The sequence below is a fragment of the Pleurodeles waltl genome, chromosome 8 (assembly GCF_031143425.1).
Source record: "Pleurodeles waltl isolate 20211129_DDA chromosome 8, aPleWal1.hap1.20221129, whole genome shotgun sequence".
Classification (NCBI taxonomy): domain Eukaryota; kingdom Metazoa; phylum Chordata; class Amphibia; order Caudata; family Salamandridae; genus Pleurodeles; species Pleurodeles waltl.
Window position 1 is genome coordinate 1,304,383,227 of NC_090447.1, and position 18,121 is coordinate 1,304,401,347.

Genomic DNA, 18,121 nt, shown 5'->3' on the forward strand with positions numbered 1-18,121 from the left:
AAAGGTTGCCTCTGGTCAGACATAAATGGTATTTTCAGGCGTTACATAGCTAAGCTATCTGTCAGTCTGCCAATAGGTCAGGCGCCACACAGATGAGCTTTTTCACAGGTAACAATACTCCATCACCGTCATGTCTGCCCTACAGGCCATGGATTTAGAGCTTGAGGGCACCCACTGAATATATTGGAAACCTATACATGCAAGATAGGAGGTGAGTTGTTACTATAAAGTGCAACACATACCCTAAGGCTGAACTGACTAAACATCAGAAAATATATTAAGATAATCAATAAAAGAGATGAATATGTAGAGCCTTCTTAAACATAGAATGGTTCTGTATTTTGTGTAGGCCACGAAGAGTGCATTCCAAATAGAAAAAGCAATAAAAGAGAATGGACACCCCCCACTAAGTGTTTCTAAATCAGGGGACTGATAGTGAGACGGAGATCCTAAAGGAAGGGATCACTTAGGTTTGGAAGAAAACACATATGGAACATGGGCCTTGTTTCATAATAGGCTCTGGCAAAGTGGAGTGTATTAACATGGATCCTTCTAGAAATTAGCAATAAGTGCTGCTTATAGCTAACCTCGGAGAACGCATGAAATTTCCTGAAATTCATGCTTCTATATTCTTAGCACCACGGAAACTGAATATAGCTGATTCCGAAAGACCAGCATAAGGAGGTTTTGGCATAGTTCAATCTAGAAACTTTAACAACAGCATTAACAACACAAGCTTTCATGTGCACAGAAAAAAGAAGGTTTTGTAGATTTGATAGGAAGTGATAACTGGGCCTTTCAATCCTGCTGTTGTATCCTCAGGCACTTTAAAAAGCTCATCACGGCCCCAGTTAACAAGTTGCAAAGTGGAGTGCAAATCCCCATCAGTAATTACCAGTACTGTGTGATAGTAGCAACCCACCAGTACCGTGCAATTACGAGTTAAATCCCAAAGAATTGGAAAATACTATACAGACCTAGATTTGCCAGGTGATCTTACACGGGGTTTTTCCTTTTCTGTATGGTTTAATACACACATTTTGCACCTGGTAATACTCTGCAGGGGGCTGTGGGAAACGTGTGTTGTAAGGCACCTTTAGAGGGAAGGGGAAAGAAGGATGAAGAAAGGAAAGGAGAATGTTCAATGGTAGGAGGCCTTGTTTGAGGTTTGGAAAGGGGCCATAGAAGTGGTCTTGTCAGCAAAGAAGGCTTTTCCCACAGTGATTTTACTAGATTAATTTTCCAGCTGGTGAAATCTGGTTCACTGTTTCCACACCTCGTAAATCTATGTACAAGCACACTGGAGCTTACACAATTGCACGGGATAGAATTCCACATAGGAATTCCACTTCCCACAGTTCCCAGCTGGGGCCCACATCTCTTATTGGCATCTTCTAAATGAGCTGATTAGGTAGAAATAGTGTGACACAAGAAGCAATGAAAAAACAAACACAGCCTCCTCTACCTGGAAATGCAATTAGTGGACTAAAAGGCAAGTCACATGAATCCTAAATGTGGTCTATTTTCATATTGTATATGAAGCAACATTACAGTATATTAAATTAAACACAAGAGTTTTTTGTACAGCATACATCCTGAACTCATGTGTTTCAAAGTGGTCTCAAATACAATTATGAAGAAAAAGGAGGCACGGTGTATAGGAAGGTGGCTTTCTTCTAGCATGGTTACACCCATTTTTGGCCTGTTTGTCAGTGTTTGTCAGTGTTTTTTTACTGTCTTACTGGGATCCTCCTAGTCAGGACCCCAGTGCTCATGGTTTGTGGCCTATATGTCAGTATGTTTTACTGTTTTGTCAGTATGCTTGACTGTGTCACTGGAGTTCTGCAAACCAGAACACCAGTGCTTATGCTCTCTCTGATTCCAAATTTGTACTTACATACTGGTAACCCAGTATTCCACTCCAAACTGGCATACTGGACCCCCCCTTATAAGTCCCTAAAATATGGTACCTAGGTACCCAGGGCATTGGGGTTACAGGAGATCCTTATGTGCAGCAGCATTTCTTTTGCCACCCATAAGGAGCTCATACAATCACTTCTTCAGGACTGCCATTGCAGCCTGAGTGAAATAGTGTTATCACTATTTCACAGCCATTTTCACTGCACCAGGTAACTTGTAGGTCACCTATGTGTCTAATCTTCAGTTTCTAAAGGCTAGGTGCAAGGTTACTGTGTGTGAGGGCACCCCTGCACTAGCAGAGGTGCCTCCACATTGTCCAGGACCAATTTACTGGACTTTGTGAGTGCAGAGACGCCATTGTAAGTGTGCACTACATATAGGTCAACACATATATGTAGCTTCACAATGGTAACGCCGAATATGGCCATGTGAGGTGTCAAGGATTGAGAAATTGTTCCCCCAATCCGATTCTGGTATTGGGGGGCCAATTCCATGCACCCTGGGGTTCCACGATGGACCCCCAGGAACTGCCAAACCAGCTCTCTGAGGTTTTCACAGCAGCTACAGCTGCTACCACCTCACCGACCGGCTTCTGCCCTCCTGGGGCTTTGGAAGCCCAATCCCAGGAAGGTAGAACAAAGCATTTCCTTTGGGACAGGGGTGTTACACCCTGTCCCTTTGGAAATAGGTGTTACAGGCATAGGAGGGGTATCCTCCTAGAGCCTTTGGAAATGCTTTGAAGGGCACAAACGGTGTCCTTCTTGCATAATCCAGTCTACACCGGTTCAGGGACCCCCAGTCCCTGCTCTGGCACGAAAGGGGACAAAGGAAAGGGGAGTGACCACTCCCCTGTCCATCACCATCCCAGGGGTGGTGCCCAGAGCTCCTCCAGAGTGTCCCTGGTGTTAGCCGTCTTGGATCCCAAGGTGTTGGGATACTCTGGGAGCATCTGAGTGGCCAGTGCCAGCAGCTGACGTCAGAGACCCCTCCTGATGTCTGCTTACCTGGTTAAGTGACCAATCCCCCTCTCAGGGCTATTTAGGGTCTCTCCTCTGGGTGTTTCCTCAGACTCGGTTTTGCAAGACTCCAGCAGGACTCCTCTGCAACCTCTGCTTCACCTTCTACTGTCGGATCAACCGCAGAACTGCTCCAGGAACCCTACAACTGCAACAAAGTACCCAAGAAGGCTACTGCAACTCTGTAACTTCAGCTCCTGCCAGCAACTGCAACGGTTTCCAGGTGGTGCATGCTTTGAGGACTGCCTGTCTTCTTCCTGCACCAGAAGGACTGAAGGAACCTCCAGTGTAGTGACAGAGGCACTTCCCTGCTTGAGTAGACACCTCTCTACAGCGACAACCGATACTTTGGGACTCCTATCCTGTCAACGAGCATGATCCTTGGAACACAGGTGGTAGACTGAAATGATCCTGACTGTCCAAAGGTCCAGCTGTCCACATTTGGTGGAAGTAAGGGATTGCCTCCCCGAGCCAGACAGTACCCCTGTGCACCACGCGTTTTGCAGCTCCAAGGGCTTCTTTGTGCTTCTCCCAGAAATCATTTGTGCACAGCGTAGCCCATGTCCCCAGCAATCTATCCTGCAATGCTCAGCTCCCTGAGTTGTTCTCCAGCGGCATGGGATTCCTTTAGGTAGTGCTGCAATGACCGTGATTTGCAACTCCTCTGCCCCCATGTCCTGGGACTCCTGTGCATGCTGCCTGGTCTTCTGAGGGCTCTCTAAAGTGCTGAGGGCCCCCTCTATCTTCTCAGTCTGAGGTGAGACCCCCAGATCTCTCCTGTGCCTAGGTAGCGCCTTTTCCCGCCAACCGTGACATTTACATGAGCCAAGGTTTGTTTGCAGAATCCAATGAAGAAAACCAGCCTCCATCCAACGACTCGACGTGGGACATCTTTTGCACCAAGCAGGAACCCACAGCTGTCTTCTTTGGTGTATTTCTGACTTTTTCTTCCACCTGGAGAATCCATTTTTGCACCTTCATCCGGGTTAGCAGGGGCTCCTGTTCTTCCTGGACTCTTCATCTGTTCTTGGACTTGGTCTCCTCTCTCCACAGGTCTTCAGGTCCAGGAATCCATCATTGGTGTCTTGCAGTCTTGCTTGTTTTTTGCATAATCCTTTACCACGACTCCTAGTGTGTTCTGAGGAAACTTGCTGTACTTTACTCCTGTTTTCCTGGGCTCTGGGGTGGGGTACTTTACTTAGCTTTGGTGTTTTCTTACACTCCCAACGTCCCTTCATACACTACTCTTGCCTAGGTGGGAAGCCGACTTTCGCATTCCACTATTTTAGTATATAGTTTGTGTTGCCCCTATGCCCATTCCAGCCTATGGTGATTTTCACTGTTTGCACTATTTTATGGCTGTATACTTACCTGATTTTGGTTACTAGTGTATATTTTGTGTATAATACTTACCTCCTAAGGGAGTATAGCCTCTAAGATATTTTTTGGCCTTGTGTCACTAATATAAAGTACCTTTATTTTTGGTAACACTGAGTATTGTCTTTCTTATGTGTGAGTACTGTGTGACTACAGTGGTATTGCAAGAGCTTTGCATGTTCACCTAGTTCAGCCTTGGCTGCTCTGCCTACAGCTACCTCTAGACAGCCTGGCTTCTAGACACTGCCTACATTTCACTAATAAGGGATAACTGGACCTGATATAAGGTTGAAGTACCTTAGGTACCCACTACAAACCAGGCCAGCCTCCTTCACTGTGAAATAAAATATATGTGTAAGATAACACAATTCGGTCAACTGAGGAAGCTGGGACTAGATTTTCTGGTTTTACAACCATTAGATGGGTATCATTTTTTTCTCTTATGTTTTACATTGAAGGTTAATGATTTGTCTTTAATTCTTGGCACATCAGGTCTGAGCACACATGAAAGCTCAGCTGGTTTTGAGCTCTAGGGTTCAAGAGAACCTCAAGCTGAATGCCTGGTTTGGGCCTTATATGGCTCAAACACCTCTAATTTAACATAATTTTAAAATTATGACCTGCGTATTTATAGTGCTTTTAGCTTCAGGCTTGGGCCTTGCACCACTATAACTACACATGACACTACTTCCCTGTCCATTTACCAGGATACAGTCTGTGACTTTCTGGTTATACACACAGACATCTACAGAGATTGCATTAACCAATTGAGCTGTCCGGTAACATAAAATAATGTGTTCCCCTGTTAATTACTTTAACTTGCATTTAGGGTTGGACTGGGACAAAAGAGACCCTGGGCACCAAAACAAAAGCAGCTCCATTAGCAAACCAGATAGCAAAAAAAAGTGGCTCACATTTGCAAATCAGCCCAGTTTTGAACTTGTACAGACATGCTTAATGTGTATTTGGTGTCGAAGAGGAAATGAAATGTGCAGAAATTAAGCTACATCAGCCATCAGTAGAAAACAATATATAATTATTTGTGGTGAAAAAGCAGTGTAGGCCCTAACTCCATGCTGATACCAGAGGTGAAGAGTTCACTTAAAATTGAATGCATGACCAGCAAGGTCTTAGTCAAAGGAAAACCTGTGTTTGTAAGCTTGAAGGAATTTATGGTCTTAGCACACAGGCATGTATTCTGTTGTCCCAGTAAATTAAAAACATGATTGAAGAATAGGAGCAGGAGATTGAATTAGCCAAGGGTACACAGAATCTCATAAGAGGTCTTGGGAGTGGAGCGATAAAACACACATGCAAATACACATGCATTCAAGAGTCGTGAATAGTTAGTTTGTTTAGCATTGTTAGAACTACAATAAAGCATACATAAGAAATAGGTTAAAGGTTGCAATATACATGTAAGTGCTTTGTAACTTATTATTTGACCTTTTGTAATAAACATTTTTCATGAGGCTATGCGAATGACTGCCTGTAAAGCAGCAAATTGAGACCAGCTGTTTAACTGTGTGGAGACAGCTACTCTCCTTGGAATGATAGTAAAAAGCTGTGTTTGCCTTGCCGAGAGAAGTCTTGCCTTTTTATTTATCTTACGTTTTCCCTCAACATTGGCAAGTTACGGGAGATTGCATGCAATTTTCTTTGTTGCAGGCAATGTTTTTGGTAATGTCAAGTAAATCAAGAGTACATATTGAGCCATCTGGCCATAAAACAAGCTTAAAAACATCCATGAAACTGGCCCACACATTGATCTGTCTGGCCAACCCATTGGGAACTGGCCAAGTGTCCCATAGTCTAGTCCAACCCTGTTTACATTTCTTTTTCATTTTAAGGGTGTACATGTTTTTTATATCCATTTACCTGAATGTCTCCCTCAGCTCTCACCCTAAGAATCAGAGTTTCCCATATTGTACACACTTCAGTCTCTGTCTTACCTGAGACTGTCATTGCAGAAGGCTGTCACTGCCGATCCATCTGTAGTGTAGCCCAGCACACATCAGCTAAAGTTCTGTGTGTGTCCTGGAAGGAAGCTGCACAGCCCAGGATAGGTCACTGCATGGGGGAAGCTGAAGCTCATGAAACACAAGTGTCTGTGGTGTCATTCTTAGATATTCTTTAACTTTAACTATAAACTTTAGAGCTTGTTTTTTTTGTGGTTTAAGGGGTCATGAAGGCAGAAGTAGGAACAGAAAATTAACAGAACTATTAACTTTTTATAGTTATCATTCATTGTCGGCAACCAAATCCTTCTGCAATAAAAAGCAGGGTTTTGAGGGCCAAGGATTGGACAACTGGTGATCATGTAAGGTAAGTCATTGGGAGATCATTAAAAGTTGTATGACGTCACTTTCCTTCTAATTTGGTGAATGGAAGTCCATTGTGCTACTGTGAGCCATTGTACAAATTTGTCATCATGTAGACTGAGAGGCTGCCTATGGAGAATTGCTTAAAGAAGGCAGCTTTGCTTGAAATAATCCAAAGTTGCAGAAGAGCCTAGTATAGTCCTAAGGAAAATCATTGTACTGAGATGGTTCACACGTTTCCCTCGAGGGAGTGGCCTTGAAGGAGAGAAGCATTTAAAAGATCTCGCTCTAGCTGTGTAAATTGTCTTTTGCTTCACCTTTGTGAGTTTCCTCTACTGGACTGTCCAGCTTCCAGGGCACACACAGACCTTTAGGTAATATGTGCTGTGCTGCACTGCAGATGGGTCTGCATGACAGCCATCTACAAAGAATTTCATAGGTAAGACAGGGGTTGAAATGTGTAAAATATGGGATTCTTAGTCCGGGAGTAGGAGGGAGGGGAGAAACTCAGTTAAATGGATATAGAATACATATACCCACTTTAAATGAAAATTAAATTGCCCGATGGGATGGTCTGACTGGTCAGTGTGTGGGCCAGTGTTTAATGGCTGTTTGTGAGCTTGTTTTGTGGCCAGGTGAGCTGATTTGTACTATTGGTTTCCTTGATATTACTACAAATTTAGCTTTCAGCAGAGGAAAATGCATGCAATCTCCTGTACAGTCCCATATAGTCCCACTCAGCGTGCCTGTAAAAGGTTAAAACTGTCATTACACAACAGTGGGGTAACCCAAGAAAAATCCGAAGGACCTAGGTGATTGGTGATAGATAACAACAGTGGTCCTTTCGGGAAGATCCACTCAATGGATAAGATTTTGATAAATCACCTTATCCTGATGATTTTTCACATATTCCACCAAAGATGGGGATAGGTGCTATTATTTACTGGATGGGAGAGTCTGTAATATTACTGTAAACTTAACATCACACACAAAGATGCACATTTGAATGCATACATTTATCTGTATTCCGAAAAACACCAAATATAAATACGTTATATAAACATATGGTCACTCCAAAGAAGTAAATGAAGGGGCGCTCAGAAGAAAGGTGTTTGTACATAAAGTATTTTAGATGAAAAAAGAAAGAGAAAATAGACCAATTACATACATCATCCTGCAGGGTTTGCACGTTCCGGCTCATTTTGAACGTCCTGGAAAGGGGATGGTTTTCGGCTCACCAGCCATTTTTTCTTTTCTCATGCTATTTAAGACATTTCTGGAAAGTAACAGAGAGAGATGATTGTAGAGCATCATTTTCAAGAGAAACTTTGTTGTCACCAACAGCTTTTTTGTGTCTTAGGGTAAGAGAGAACTGCCACTTATTCTGCAAACTTCTGGAAAGTTTAAAATATATTTACTGCAAGTGACAGTAACACAATATCTCTTTTTGACATACTTTACTTGAAGTTCTCGATTGGCTCTTAGAACTGACCAATATTGCCTCAAGGCACCTAGGGTAAAATGATGCATTTTAAAGCACCATATTCCTGGAAAATTCACAAAAACTACAAGGGTTTGAAGATTTTAAACAGGGCTGTCCCCAGGCAGCACACTGTGGTAAATAGAACAATTTACAGCACACACAGGTAGTAACAACGCTAAAAAGTAGATATGATTCAAAGATATCTTTGTAGCAGAGCTGTAAACTCCCTCCCCAAACCCCACTACCATTTCCTTGATACATTATGAAAACAAATGTTGCTAATGATGCATTTTAAACCTCTCAGAATACTACTATTGTCCCAGCAGATTTAGCAAGTGCAGATGAGCAGAGGCCCTTCACACAAAGCATATATAGCAGCATTGCAAGCTTACATTATTTGCAGAAAATGTACAGCACGGGCACCAGCAGTGCAAGTTTCTTTCTTAAAAATGCAAAAGCAGTGTATGCTTCTCTCACACTGAACAGGTATAACACAGGCAGAAGCAGTACACGAGTTCCTGATGTACAGGGGAGACGTACTACCCAAGCTGTAGTCCTGTATTCCTCCCCCACACATGCAGAAATGGTACAGTGTTTGGTTTAGGGGTAGTCTGTAATATTGCCCATGCCATCGCCTCCTAATGTGAAATGTTAATTGTACTCCTGTGAGTACTTGGAGAAGGAAGGTCAAGTGCGAAGTCCTGTTTATGCATTTGGTGGTGTACTTGTTTCTCCATCAAATGCTTGGTACAGAAACTACTTGCTGACTATTCTTGAGAGAAGGACATTTAACATGCAGCATATATAACAGCTGGTCAAGCTCTATCATGTGTTCCCTTGCACGCACAATCCCATAAGCTGATACACACACAAACAGTGCAGGCCACATTTACACACAAATACAAGCTGATCCTAAATAGAGGCAGTATGAGCCCCACTGACACTCGAAGAAGAGGCATATCATGAGCAACCACATAATACATTTGTTACAGGGACACCCTAAGGAAGACTCGCAGCCAGTGGTTCTAATGTATATTTTCTTTTTTAGTTAGTGCTGTTGTACTAGGAGTTTATTGTTTTGTTCGTTTCCTTCTGTTCGTTGGCTTCCTTTCCCTGTTCTTCTTTGAGGGCTCATGAGGTCTTCATCTTCTTCCTTCTCTTCCTTCCAGAGGGTGTCTCAAGAGGCGCATGAGGAAAAGAAGAAGAAAAAAAAGAACTGTTGGTGGACGGGTAAGTGTTATTCCTGCTTCCCTAGGCTGTCTTGCTCTCCTTTCTGTTTTTTTTTTCCTCTGACTTCCTCTTACTGTCTGTTTTTCTCTTATTCTCTGGTTCTTGTACTGTTCTTGGCTACTAGCTTTCCTTGTCTTCTTTCTTTTCTTCTATATTCTATTCTTCCGTCTTTTTCCTGTCTGTTTCTGGGGTATCTTCTCCTACCCCTTTTCTATCCTTTTCTCCTCTTAGATTTTGTAAATAAAAGGGGTTGGTTTCCTTTCCTCCTTGTTTTCTTTTACTAATTGTTTTTACAAAAAAACGCTTTTCAAAACAAAAAAAAAACAATAAAAGAGGACTATAAAAAAAAACTAAGTCTGACATCACTCTTTACTGTCTTCGCTTTGTACTTCCTTTTGTAGTGTCGCTGCACAGCTGTGCTTGTATTATATACTGAGCTTGTTAGGAAAAACCCCTAATGCAATACCCCAAACTAAAGGGAAAATAAAAACAGCACTAAACATTCAGCCGTCCTTTACTCTGTCTTGCAGCCTCCCGCCTCCCACCAGTTCTGATGTTTCTATTCCCTTGTCCTATTTTGGACCGAACCTGGCAGGGCCATGCTCTCCCCAGAGCGTGGCCGGTATGCTGGTCTTGCCGCCTCCTGCTCCTCCACCTGGACTCTGGAATGGGGAATAGGCCACCGTCGTCACGTTCCTCCTGCTGTGCCTGGTGTCTTCTCCGTCGGTGCCGTTTCGAACGGCATGCCGTTCGTGGCTGTGGCATCTGCTGCTCTCCTCTCCTGGACAGCCTTCCAATGTGCTGTTCTCGCTGGTGGTCCCGCTGCCCCCCGCCGTCTCCTCAATCCATCCCGATAGGGATTTAAAATACACTCCCTCGACCGGAGACGCTGCCTGATTGGATGGCGTCTGAATCACGTCCTGGTCACACACTCCGAACGTGATGGTGCCCCAGGGGGGGAATCATCCTGAACAACTCGGTCTAAACCACTACTTGCCTGAACCACTACTGCTAAACAACTAAAAAGTCTCTACAACTAAGTACTGAACAACTACTGTCTAAACAACAATTGTGCCTGAATAACAATTGCCTGAACAACTAATTTTAAGGTAAAGTTTTCTTTTTGTTTTTTATGGTTTATTAGTTGTTTAGAATATATATGTGTACATATATTTGTTGTTCAGGCAATTGTTATTCAGGCACAATTGTTGTTTAGATAGTAGTTGTTCAGTACTTAGTTGTAGAGACTTTTTAATTGTTTAACAGTAGTGGTTTAGGCTATAGTTGTTTAGGACCTAGTTGTTCTGTCACATATTCCCTGCCTCCTACTTGCTGATTACTGGCAATTTGTGGTGCCTTTAGTCACTGGTAATAACCATGGCAAGAGCTGCTTAACTTCAGTTACTCCTTACAGTTGAGTTGTGACGTCATAATGCCTGCTGCACGCAGCCCGGTGTGAAAGGGTTACAATCAATCAATCAATCAATCATTTGTAGAGCGCAACACTACCACCCTTAGGGGTATCTGGGTGCTGAGGTTGCTGCATCTGTGTCAGAAAGCAAGGTCTTGAGTTGCTTTCTGAAGTCTACCAGGGGGTGGGGGGACCAAATGGGACATGGAGGTAATTCCAGGCTTAGGCAGTGATGTAGAAGAACATGGGGCCCCTGCTGCGGGTGCAATAGATGCGGGGGACTTGTGCATGCCTTGAACTGGCATCTACTCTGGACAGTGGAGTTTCTTGAGGTGATGAGTCATGTGTGTAAACTTGGGGAGGTCCGGGTTGAGCCTGGCTGCCGCTTTCTGCATTGTCTGGAGTCTTCTGATGAGTTAGGCGGGGATGCCAGTGTAGAGTGCATTGCCTTCGTGGTGGTGGCTGGTGACGAGGGCTTGTGTGATGATCTTTTGGTGTTTCTTGAGATCCATAGGAAGATCTTGCAGAGCATGCGAAGGGTGTGGAAACAGGAGGAGGCAACTGCATTGACTTGTTGTTTCATGGTCAATTGGTTGTCCAAGATTATGCAGAGGTTGCGAGAGTTGGTCCAAGTTCTTCTGGCAACCTGCTGTGGTCCCAAGTGTAGGTGTTCTTTCCAAAGATCAGTACCTTGGTTTTATTGGAGTTCAATTTGAGGCAGCTTTCTCTCATCCAATCAGCTACATTGGTCATGGCATTGCAGAAATTGATTTGGCGTTAGAGGGGTCTTTGGCGAGCGAGAGGACGAGCTGGGTGTGGTTGGCGTAGGAGATGATGTTGAGTCCGTGGGCTCGAATGATGTCTGTGAGGGGGGTCCTGTAGATGTTGAACAGTGTGGGGTTGAGTGATGATCCTTGGGGCATGCCGCAAATGATGTTCTTGGGGATGAATGGAGGTAGACGGATGCTCTGGTTGCGTCCTGAGAGGAATGAGTTTATCCACTTGAGGGCGTTATTACACCTGCAGTTTATAGAAAGCAGCAAAAATTAAACCTGGCTTTTTATTCTTTTTTACTTAAAGGAACCATGATGAGCAGAAAGGAAATGTTTATGGCAAAGTGTTCTTATATGCACTAATGATCATTCCAGGACAAACAGAATATCTCTGCATTTATTTACCCATTGAGAGCCATATCATATTTTTACATTTGATTTATAGTAAACTGATTTTGATATCTGTTTGCAATAAATTACTAACTGCTTTTTGATAGGTCCCATTTTTCTCAAGATTCTGTGTTTTTCTTTGTGTTTGCAACAATACCATGTCTTTCAATTGAAAGAGCACCCATGATTTAAGTGGTTTGAGGGAATTGTGATGGTGGGACCATGTATTAAAAGGAAGAAAATACCCTCTGTGGTACATTTTAAGGATATCACAAGTCAACTCGAAATTCCATGAACTTACAAAGAAACTCAGCGTCAGCCTGGTTGCTTTATGTGATCATAGAACTCCTTGGTGAAATGCAATATCCTTATAACCTACGGTCGGGGTATTTGATCCTATGCATAATCTTCACAAGAATGCACCAAACAGGTCAACATGGCATCCGCGCTTCAAGTTTAGTCATCACAGCACAATGACATCCACGTTGTGGTGCCTTCTTTTTGTGGTCTGCCATTAGCTACTGTATCACGTCCTTATCTTGCACCATAAATGTATTTTCCTAGAACCGATCCTTGAAAGGATGGACCAGATGCAAATACCTCCGATGTCACCACCTCCTCCTACTCTGTGACTGCCTTAGAAGCAGTCCTAGATCAGGACTCAGCTGTTTCTCTAGCTCCATCTATTCGCTACTGAGGATCACATTAATATATCCGCGCCAACATCCCACACCTGCCAATATTCATAAGAGTGCCGCATCAAGAACATTGCGAATAGGTGCGCAAAGGTTCCAAGCCATGGCACAGAATTGAGAAATTCAGGAGAAAGTAAGGTACGCTGTGAAGGAGAAAGATGCAATGGGCAAAAAATATGAATGTATGACTTGTGAACTCATTACAGAGGAGGGTTAGAACAGTCTCTCGCAGAATGAAATATGATTTTCACGGTATGACTGTTGTGCATGCTCCAGAATGTACGCTATTATACATGTTGCTTTATTGTTCTGGATGTCACAATATATCCCCCCGGTAGCTTGGAAGTAATTTCTTGGTATACAAATGTAAATCTAAAAGATTCTGTAGAATAAGGAGGTTGATCTCCCATCAGAGATTGTGTGCATCACTGCCAGGGAAAGATTCTTTGGGCTTTTGGTTCACTAGGAGAGGTCACACTGCCATCGAAGTATGCAATCTAAGCGCATGGAACTCCAAAAACAAACTGATTTAACCTTTGGAAGTGGGTTATTTTTTAATAAACCAAAGATAACTGTACACTCATGACAATGTTTCCTGCAGAAATTGATGTTAAAGAATGGAATGCACATCACGGAAAACTCACGCAACCTACGATGGCACACAGTATCAACTTAAGTAGGCATAGATGCAAAACAAATATATATGACCTAGGTTCAAACAACCTCATGTCAAGGAACATGAAAAAATAACTGAGTGCTATGACACTCTCGTGGGAGGGTCTGTGCTGGTGCCAGGATGTTTGCTACACTAAGTAAGATAACAATTATTCGCTCCTCTGCATCCGTTTAGCATGAAAACAACCATAGGTGCTTATAGAGGCAGTTAGATGCTCCCACATAATGGGTCCCTGGTTGATCTCTGCTGTAGAACCATCCATTGGCCTGGTATGCTTTGAAAAGGTAACATCATCCTATCAATTTTCAGGCTTACTAAGAGTGGCTCTAGCAAAACTTGGAACAAAGTGCTAAAGACCTGAGGCTATAGAATAACCTTGGGAGCTTTAAATGAAAACGATGCAGCACTTTCATACATTATGGGCTTGCATATCAACATTGACCACACACAATATGATGAAAGAAGTGCCTGCAAACAGTCTAAACCTCTGGCAATTGGTCTGGCTAGCATCCCAATCCATAATGTTTTACCATGCTACCACTGTAGACAGGAGCCTTCCTTATGGCAATCAATACTAACCCTGCTCCTCATGGGAACAGTCCATCCTGAACTACCAAGCAAAGTCACTTCCAATTGAGAATACAAGTAACTGCAGCCCAGTTTCAGCCCTATTGTGCCTCATCACAGAGTTAGAGCAAGTATTCTGTGGCACAGCAAACAAGGGACCCATGTCTGGGCATACCCTTGGCCACTTAGGTCATTACATCAAACACACAAACTAGTTGTAGATAGCATACCAACTCATAGCTTTTCATACACTGTGTCACCCCAGATTTTGGCGTGCCTTATGCAATTCCATATTAACCATTCCTGAATGGGAACAATCCATCCCAAATTAACAAGTGAAGCCACCTCCAGAGGAGAAAATAAGCATAAGCAACCCCAGACTGGGTTTGGCCTATTTGGTGCTCATCAGCAGTATGTGGATTGAGTCCTATGGCACAGGGAGCATAGGACCCACATCTGGGCATAGTCTGCAGGACCCATGTCCACTCATGGCCACTAGACACAGGCCCTGTGCTCACTGTTGCATAGCATTGAAGCTATCCTCAGCACAGTGAGCATGTAACCTCCATCTTGGCTCAATATTAGTCTTAGTTTTCTGCTTCATTTCTTCCCATTAAGTGGTTAATGGCAGTTTATTTTATGACTTTATCTGTCTGTTGGAGACCTATTGTTTACTATGCATTACATATACATAGAATGGGCTTTGGGTAGAGTTGCCACTTTTCTGAGAGAAAATTACCAGCCAGCTGTTCACGTTTTAAGTTTTTGAAAAGCCTCCAACATTATTTTTGAGTAGAACTTTATATAAAATTGCCTGTATTCATTTTTAACATGGCTTTTCTGTCTGTGTTTACTTTAATTATCAGTCATGGGTCATTAAGCCAATTATAGAACATATTTTAAAATCTTTTCTTCTTACAGGTACTTTTTAAAGAATGTTCTGATAAGCGGACAAAGCACCGGCTTCAGTATGGTTTCCTAATTTGGGTATTTGTATTCCTACATTTTGTATTTTTGTAAAACACAGGTCTTGTGGGTATAAACCCAGCTAGGTGGCAACCTTAGCTTTGGGTCAGCCCCTTCCTTTGGATGGATAGCTTTGCTGTCTTTCTTACTACCTTACTTCTTATTCAATGACCCTAATTCTTCTGTTTTTCCTGCCCAGGAGCATTTTAGTTTTGGAGAATGTTCACTGATTGAGGTATCTTTCCATAGTTACCATCAGACCTTGGGCTGCAGTGCATGTTAAGAAACACTTTGGGGGTCATTACGACCTTGGCGGTATAAGGCGCTTACCGCCGTGCAGAAGACTGCCAATACACCGCCGCGGCCGTGGTAGACCGCCACAGCTATTATGACACACATCTCGGAATCTGTCGAAATTCAGACACCCACACAACACCGCCACACCAAAGGTCAGCGATAAACTGGCGAAAACAAATCCTCCACCTCCACGCCAACAGAAACACGCCCATGCTATTACGACCCACGAATCCACGTGGCGGTCTTTCAACCGCGGTATTCCATTGGCGGTACACACCGCCGCGCTCAGAAAAACACACACATCTCCAAAACACCGCCACATTGGACATTTCTAAATACACACACCTGATACACATACACACACCACTCCCACACACCCATTACCATATAAAACACACACCCACATCACACACAAACCCCTACGACCACAATTTCTGAGAGAAGGCCAGAGAGAGACAGCACAGAACAGAGAACCCCATCACACAGAGGCACACTACCCCATCCCCCACACAACACCCACACACAAAACACCACATACCACTACACTCACCACACTCATCAACACATACACCACCCCACACATCACACACCACCCCATGGCACGTCAAAGACACCCCTGCTTCTCCAAGGAGGAGTTCAGGGTCATGGTCGAGGAAATCATCCGGGTAGAGCCACAGCTATTTGGATCACAGGTACAGCACACATCAATAGCCAGGAAGATGGAGCTATGGCAAAGAATAGTCGACAGGGTCAACGCTGTGGGACAGCACCCAAGAAATAGGGAGGACATCAGGAAGAGGTGGAACGACCTATGGGGGAAGGTGCGTTCCACGGCATCCAGGCACCACATCGCGGTACAGCGGACTGGCGGCAGACCCCCACCTCCTCCCCCACAACTAACAACATGGGAGGAGCAAGTCTTGTCCATCTTGCATCCTGAGGGCCTCGCAGGAGTCGTTGGAGGAACGGACACTGGTAAGTCAAATTTTAACTATCATATCCCACACCCTACCTGCATGCTATCACACACCCCCACCCTCACACCCTCCCCTATCACTCCAAATCCTCACCTATCTACCCATGACACCAACCACCCATCCCAACACCAAAACCGGCATGACCTAACTAAGCATGGATACCCATCACTGAAGCATGCCCACTGCACAGACCCACAACACCCCCAACTATCACCACACAAGCCCCCACACAGGAATGCCTGCACTGGGGTACACGCACATCCAAACATTGCACATCATGAAACACACACATGCAATAATCATGTACTCATACCCCCGCAGGAACCCAAAGGAACGTCACCACACCAGAGGGTCCAGACAACACCACTCCACCCCTAGAAGAGGCCCAGAGTGACGACAGCAGCTCTGCCCCACTGGATCTTGATGACCAGCCCGGACCATCGTGGGCCTCAGGACAGTCGGTTCCCCTTACCCAGCCACAGCCCAACACCGAACTGCCACCCTCTGGGAACACCAGCACAGCACCCACCCAGCGGGCCCAAACCTCCCTACCCAGGACAGGTCAATCAGCGGTGTGTCCACCACTACAGGGCACCCAGGCGAACCCACCACCCCAACAACAACAGGGACCTGGGGGCAGTGGTAGTGGGCACACAGTCCAGGGGACGGAGGCACAGGAACACAGGGGAACTGGGAGGGCTGCTGTGCGACAGAGGGAGGACAGGCCAAGGGAACCTACTCTCAACAAGGCCCTCTCCTCCATCATGGGAGCATACCACCACTCCCAGGAGACGATGGCAACGGTACTGGCCAAGTTGCAGGAGACCCTGCGTCTGCAGGAGGAACAGTATTTGTGGTTCAGGGAGGAGCTCAGGACCATCGGCTCCGCCCTGGGCACCATTGTAGGGGTGCTGACGGACATTCAAAAGACCTTGAGGGACACCGTGGCACTCCAAGGGGCCCCTGACACTAGCCAGGACAATGAAATGCCCACCACCTCCGCCGGCGCTAGTGGACAGGAGGCACCGCCACAGGACCAACACACCAGCACCCCATCCCCTGCAGATGTACCACCACCACACAAGCGGGCCCTAAGATCCAGGAACAGGACAGAGCAAGATGGCAAGACCCCGCCAGGAAATAAGACCACCCTGATCGTCCTCCCACTGTCCCACTTTGTTACCCAGTCCAAATCGGAACTGCCCCAGCTCCACTTCCAATGGCCAGATGTGCAATGTACCTGTGAGACTAATAGACTGGACTCTGCCATGGACATTCCTCCACCATCACCCATCCCCATTTCACAACCCCCCTTCATTGTTATGCACTTAAATAAACACCCTTGAAACACTAATAAAACTGGAGTCAGTCAATGATTGTGAACTTTGTATTGTCAATTACAGTGTTAAAAAAGGTTACCCATTGGAAGGCCAACATACCAATGTCACACATCACAAGCCTTTCAAGGGTGCAAGCTGTTGACACGTAGCTTACCACAATAGTGAAACTGAAATGGAAGGGGACAACTCAGTTAACAAATAGGGAGTGAAATGTAGGTACAGGATAGAGGTAGACGTGTGAAAGTTAATAATATGTGAAACATGAAAATGTACTCACCTGTGTCTCACTGAAAATATTGCTGTATGACTGACTCCCTGTTGTCGTTTTCATCTTCATCAGCTTCCTCCTCATCACTGTCCACAGGCTCCCCAGGCTCCCCCGCTGCAACAACACCGTCATGTGGATCATCCTCCTGCAGAAAAGGCACCTGCCGTTGCAATGCCAAGTTATGGAGCAGGCAATGATGATGTCGCACACCTTCTTCGGTGAGTAGAATAGGGATCCACCAGTCATATGGAGGCATCTGAACCTGGCCTTCAGGAGGCCGAAGGTCCGCTCGATCACCCTCCTAGTCCGTCCATGGGCCTCATTGTACCGTTCCTCTGCCCTGGTCCTGGGATTCCTCACTGGGGTCAATAGCCATGACAGGTTGGGGTAACCAGAGTCCCCCAATAGTCATAC